Genomic DNA, 7,164 nt, shown 5'->3' with positions numbered 1-7,164 from the left:
CCCAGCGCCTCAGACTGGAGAATACATGAATGACCCAGACCTCAGACTTGCGTGTGCGGCAAGGGTCCCAGCGCCTCAGACTGGAGAATACATGAATGACCCAGCCCTCAGACTTGAGTGTGCGGCAAGGGTCCCAGCGCCTCAGACTGGAGAATACAGGAATGACCCAGCCCTCAGACTTGCGTGTGCGGCAAGGGTCCCAGCGCCTCAGACTGAAGAATACATGAATGACCCAGCCATCAGACTTGCGTGTGCGGCAAGGTTCACAGTGCCTCAGACGGGAGAATACATGAATGACCCAGCCCTCAGACTTGCGGGTGCGGCAAGGGTCACAGCGCCACAGACTGGAGAATACATGAATGACCTGAGCCCTCAGACTTGCGTGTGCGGCAAGGGTCACAGCGCCTCAGACTGGAGAATACATGAATGACCCAAGCCCTCAGACTTGCGTGTGCGGCAAGGGTCCCAGCGCCTCAGACTGGAGAATAAATGAATGACCCAAGCCATCAGACTTGCGTGTGCGGCAAGGGTCCCAGCTCCTCAGACTGGAGAATACATGAATGACCCAGCCCTCAGACTTGCATTTGCGGCAAGGTTCACAGTGCCTCAGACGGGAGAATACATGAATGACCCATCCCTCAGACTTTCGGGTGCGGCAAGGGTCCCAGCGCCTCAGACTGGAGAATACATGAATGACCTGAGCCCTCAGACCTGCGTGTGCGGCAAGGGTCACAGCGCCTCAGACTGGAGAACACATGAATGACCCAAGCCCTCAGACTTGCGTGTGTGGCAAGGGTCCCAGCGCCTCAGACTGGAGAATACATGAATGACCCAGACCTCAGACTTGTGTGTGCGGCAAGGGTCCCAGCGCCTCAGACTGGAGAATACATGAATGACCCAGCCCTCAGACTTGCGTGTGCGGCAAGGGTCCCAGCGCCTCAGACTGGAGAATACATGAATGACCCAGCCCTCAGACTTGCGTGTGCGGATAGGGTCACAGCGCCTCAGACAGGAGAATACATGAATAACCCAAGCCCTCAGACTTGCGTGTGCAGCATACCCCAGCGCCTCAGACTGGAGAACACATGAATGACCCAGCCCTCAGACTTGCGTGTGTGGCAAGGGTCCCAGCGCCTCAGACTGGAGAATACATGAATGACCCAGCCCTCAGACTTGCGTGTGCGGCAAGGCTCACAGCGCCTCAGACTGGAGAATACATGAATGACCCAGCCCTCAGACTTGCGTGTGCGGCAAGGGTCACAGCGCCTCAGACTGGAGAATACATGAATGACACAGCCCTCAGACTTGCGTGTGAGGCAAGGGTCACAGCGCCTCAGACTGGAGAATACATGAATGACCCAGCCCTCAGACTTGCGTGTGCGGCATGGGTCACAGCGCCTCAGACGGGAGAATACATGAATGACGCAGCCCTCAGACTTGCGTGTGCAGCAAGGGTCACAGCGCCTCTGACGGGAAAATACATGAATGACCCAGCCCTCAGACTTACGTGTGCGGCAAGGTTCACAGCGCCTCAGACGGGAGAATACATGAATGACCCAGCCCTCAGACTTGCGTGTGCGGCAAGGGTCACAGCGCCTCAGACTGGATAATACATGAATGACCCAGCCCTCAGACTTGCGTGTGTGGCAAGGGTCACAGCGCCTCAGACTGGAGAATACATGAATGACCCAGCCCTCAGACTTGCGTGTGCGGCAAGGTTCACAGTGCCTCAGACGGGAGAATACATGAATGACCCAGCCCTCAGACTTGCGGGTGCGGCAAGGGTCACAGCGCCTCAGACTGGAGAATACATGAATGACCTGCGTGTGCGGCAAGGGTCACAGCGCCTCAGACTGGAGAACACATGAATGACCCAAGCCCTCAGACTTGCGTGTGTGGCAAGGGTCCCAGCGCCTCTGACTGGAGAATACATGAATGACCCAGACCTCAGACTTGCGTGTGCGGCAAGGGTCCCAGCGCCTCAGATTGGAGATTACATGAATGACCCAGCCCTCAGACTTGCGTGTGCGGCAAGGGTCACAGCCCCTCAGACTGGAGAATACATGAATGACCCAAGCCCTCAGACGTGCGTGTACGGCAAGGGTTACAGCGCCTCAGACTGGAGAATACATGAATGACCCAAGCCCTCAGACTTGCGTGTGCGGCAAGGGTCACAGCGCCTCAGACTGGACAACACATGAATGACCCAAGCCCTCAGACTTGCGTGTGTGGCAAGAGTCACAGCGCCTCAGACTGGAGAATACCTGAATGACCCAAGCCCTCAGACTTGCGTGTGCGGCAAGGGTCACAGCGCCTCAGACTGGACAACACATGAATGACCCAAGCCCTCAGACTTGCGTGTGTGGCAAGAGTCACAGCGCCTCAGACTGGAGAACACATGAATGACCCAAGCCCTCAGACTTGCGTGTGCGGCAATGGCCCCAGCGCCTCTGACTGGAGAACACATGAATGACCCAGCCCTCAGACTTGCGTGTGCGGCAAGGGTCCCAGCGCCTCAGACTGGAGAATACATGACTGACCCAGCCCTCAGACTTGCGTGTGCGGCAAGGGTCCCAGCGCCTCAGACTGGAGAATACATGAATGACCCAGCCCTCAGACTTGCGTGTGCGGCAAGGGTCCCAGCGCCTCAGACTGGAGAACACATGACTGACCCAGCCCTCAGACTTGCGTGTGCGTCAAGGGTCCCAGCGCCTCAGACTGGAGAACACATGAATGACCCAGCCCTCAGACTTGCGTGTGCGGCAAAGGTCCCAGCGCCTCAGACTGGAGAATACATGAATGACCCAGCCCTCAGACGTGCGTGTGCGGCAAGGGTCCCAGCGCCTCAGACTGGAGAATACATGAATGACCCAGCCCTCAGACTTGCGTGTGTGGCAAGGGTCCCAGCGCCTCAGACTGGAGAATACATGAATGACCCAGCCCTCAGACTTGCGTGTGCGGCAAGGGTCCCAGCGCCTCAGACTGGAGAATACTTGAATGACCCAGCCCTCAGACTTGCGTGTGCGGCAAGGGTCCTAGTGCCTCAGACTGGAGAATACATGAATGACCCAGCCCTCAGACTTGCGTGTGCGGCAAGGGTCCCAGCGCCTCAGACTGGAGAATACATGAATGACACAGCCCTCAGACTTGCATGTGCGGCAAGGGTCACAGCGCCTCAGACTGGAGAACACATGAATGACCCAGCCCTCAGACTTGCGTGTGCGGCAAGGGTCACAGCGCCTCAGACGGGAGAATACATGAATGACCCAGCCCTCAGACTTGCGTGTGCGGCAAGAATCACAGCGCCTCAGAAGGGAGAATACATGAATGACCCAGCCCTCAGACTTGCGTGTGCGGCAAGGGTCACAGCGCCTCAGACGGGAGAATACATGAATGACCCAGCCCTCAGACCTGCGTGTGCGGCAAGATTCACAGCGCCTCAGACGGGAGAATACATGAATGACCCAGCCCTCAGACTTGCATGTGCGGCAAGGGTCACAGCGCCTCAGACGGGAGAATACATGAATGACCCAGCCCTCAGACTTGCGTGTGCGGCAAGGGTCACAGCGCCTCAGACTGGAGAATACATGAATGACCCAGCCCTCAGACTTGCGTGTGCGGATAGGGTCACAGCGCCTCAGACAGGAGAATACATGAATAACCCAAGCCCTCAGACTTGCGTGTGCAGCAAGGGCCCCAGCGCCTCAGACTGGAGAACACATGAATGACCCAGCCCTCAGACTTGCGTGTGTGGCAAGGGTCCCAGCGCCTCAGACTGGAGAATACATGAATGACCCAGCCCTCAGACTTGCGTGTGCGGCAAGGCTCACAGCGCCTCAGACTGGAGAATACATGAATGACCCAGCCCTCAGACTTGCGTGTGCGGCAAGGGTCACAGCGCCTCAGACTGGAGAATACATGAATGACACAGCCCTCAGACTTGCGTGTGCGGCAAGGGTCACAGCGCCTCAGACTGGAGAATACATGAATGACCCAGCCCTCAGACTTGCGTGTGCGGCATGGGTCACAGCGCCTCAGACGGGAGAATACATGAATGACGCAGCCCTCAGACTTGCGTGTGCAGCAAGGGTCACAGCGCCTCTGACGGGAAAATACATGAATGACCCAGCCCTCAGACTTACGTGTGCGGCAAGGTTCACAGCGCCTCAGACGGGAGAATACATGAATGACCCAGCCCTCAGACTTGCGTGTGCGGCAAGGGTCACAGCGCCTCAGACTGGATAATACATGAATGACCCAGCCCTCAGACTTGCGTGTGTGGCAAGGGTCACAGCGCCTCAGACTGGAGAATACATGAATGACCCAGCCCTCAGACTTGCGTGTGCGGCAAGGGTCACAGCGCCTCAGACTGGAGAATACATGAATGACACAGCCCTCAGACTTGCGTGTGCGGCAAGGGTCACAGCACCTCAGACGGGAGAATACATGAATGATGCAGCCCTAAGACTTGCGTGTGCGGCAAGGATCACAGCGCTTCAAAAGGGAGAATACATGAATGACCCAGCCCTCAGACTTGCGTGTGCGGCAAGGGTCACAGCGCCTCAGACGGGAGAATACATGAATGACCCATCCCTCAGACTTTCGGGTGCGGCAAGGGTCCCAGCGCCTCAGACTGGAGAATACATGAATGACCTGAGCCCTCAGACCTGCGTGTGCGGCAAGGGTCACAATGCCTCAGACTGGAGAACACATGAATGACCCAAGCCCTCAGACTTGCGTGTGTGGCAAGGGTCCCAGCGCCTCAGACTGGAGAATACATGAATGACCCAGACCTCAGACTTGCGTGTGCGGCAAGGGTCCCAGCGCCTCAGACTGGAGAATACATGAATGACCCAGCCCTCAGACTTGAGTGTGCGGCAAGGGTCCCAGCGCCTCAGACTGGAGAATACAGGAATGACCCAGCCCTCAGACTTGCGTGTGCGGCAAGGGTCCCAGCGCCTCAGACTGAAGAATACATGAATGACCCAGCCATCAGACTTGCGTGTGCGGCAAGGTTCACAGTGCCTCAGACGGGAGAATACATGAATGACCCAGCCCTCAGACTTGCGGGTGCGGCAAGGGTCACAGCGCCACAGACTGGAGAATACATGAATGACCTGAGCCCTCAGACTTGCGTGTGCGGCAAGGGTCACAGCGCCTCAGACTGGAGAATACATGAATGACCCAAGCCCTCAGACTTGCGTGTGCGGCAAGGGTCCCAGCGCCTCAGACTGGAGAATAAATGAATGACCCAAGCCATCAGACTTGCGTGTGCGGCAAGGGTCCCAGCTCCTCAGACTGGAGAATACATGAATGACCCAGCCCTCAGACTTGCATTTGCGGCAAGGTTCACAGTGCCTCAGACGGGAGAATACATGAATGACCCATCCCTCAGACTTTCGGGTGCGGCAAGGGTCCCAGCGCCTCAGACTGGAGAATACATGAATGACCTGAGCCCTCAGACCTGCGTGTGCGGCAAGGGTCACAGCGCCTCAGACTGGAGAACACATGAATAACCCAAGCCCTCAGACTTGCGTGTGTGGCAAGGGTCCCAGCGCCTCAGACTGGAGAATACATGAATGACCCAGACCTCAGACTTGTGTGTGCGGCAAGGGTCCCAGCACCTCAGACTGGAGAATACATGAATGACCCAGCCCTCAGACTTGCGTGTGCGGCAAGGGTCCCAGCGCCTCAGACTGGAGAATACATGAATGACCCAGCCCTCAGACTTGCGTGTGCGGATAGGGTCACAGCGCCTCAGACAGGAGAATACATGAATAACCCAAGCCCTCAGACTTGCGTGTGCAGCATACCCCAGCGCCTCAGACTGGAGAACACATGAATGACCCAGCCCTCAGACTTGCGTGTGTGGCAAGGGTCCCAGCGCCTCAGACTGGAGAATACATGAATGACCCAGCCCTCAGACTTGCGTGTGCGGCAAGGGTCACAGCGCCTCAGACTGGAGAATACATGAATGACACAGCCCTCAGACTTGCGTGTGAGGCAAGGGTCACAGCGCCTCAGACTGGAGAATACATGAATGACCCAGCCCTCAGACTTGCGTGTGCGGCATGGGTCACAGCGCCTCAGACGGGAGAATACATGAATGACGCAGCCCTCAGACTTGCGTGTGCAGCAAGGGTCACAGCGCCTCTGACGGGAAAATACATGAATGACCCAGCCCTCAGACTTACGTGTGCGGCAAGGTTCACAGCGCCTCAGACGGGAGAATACATGAATGACCCAGCCCTCAGACTTGCGTGTGCGGCAAGGGTCACAGCGCCTCAGACTGGATAATACATGAATGACCCAGCCCTCAGACTTGCGTGTGTGGCAAGGGTCACAGCGCCTCAGACTGGAGAATACATGAATGACCCAGCCCTCAGACTTGCGTGTGCGGCAAGGGTCACAGCGCCTCAGACAGGAGAATACATGAATGACCCATCCCTCAGACTTTCGGGTGCGGCAAGGGTCCCAGCGCCTCAGACTGGAGAATACATGAATGACCTGAGCCCTCAGACCTGCGTGTGCGGCAAGGGTCACAGCGCCTCAGACTGGAGAACACATGAATGACCCAAGCCCTCAGACTTGCGTGTGTGGCAAGGGTCCCAGCGCCTCAGACTGGAGAATACATGAATGACCCAGACCTCAGACTTGCGTGTGCGGCAAGGGTCCCAGCGCCTCAGACTGGAGAATACATGAATGACCCAGCCCTCAGACTTGAGTGTGCGGCAAGGGTCCCAGCGCCTCAGACTGGAGAATACAGGAATGACCCAGCCCTCAGACTTGCGTGTGCGGCAAGGGTCCCAGCGCCTCAGACTGAAGAATACATGAATGACCCAGCCATCAGACTTGCGTGTGCGGCAAGGTTCACAGTGCCTCAGACGGGAGAATACATGAATGACCTAGCCCTCAGACTTGCGGGTGCGGCAAGGGTCACAGCGCCACAGACTGGAGAATACATGAATGACCTGAGCCCTCAGACTTGCGTGTGCGGCAAGGGTCACAGCGCCTCAGACTGGAGAATACATGAATGACCCAAGCCCTCAGACTTGCGTGTGCGGCAAGGGTCCCAGCACCTCAGACTGGAGAATAAATGAATGACCCAAGCCATCAGACTTGCGTGTGCGGCAAGGGTCCCAGCTCCTCAGACTGGAGAATACA

This window comes from Lissotriton helveticus, chromosome 1_1 (assembly GCF_964261635.1).
Source record: "Lissotriton helveticus chromosome 1_1, aLisHel1.1, whole genome shotgun sequence".
In the NCBI taxonomy this organism is placed as follows: domain Eukaryota; kingdom Metazoa; phylum Chordata; class Amphibia; order Caudata; family Salamandridae; genus Lissotriton; species Lissotriton helveticus.
Note: the sequence above shows the minus strand (reverse complement) of the source record.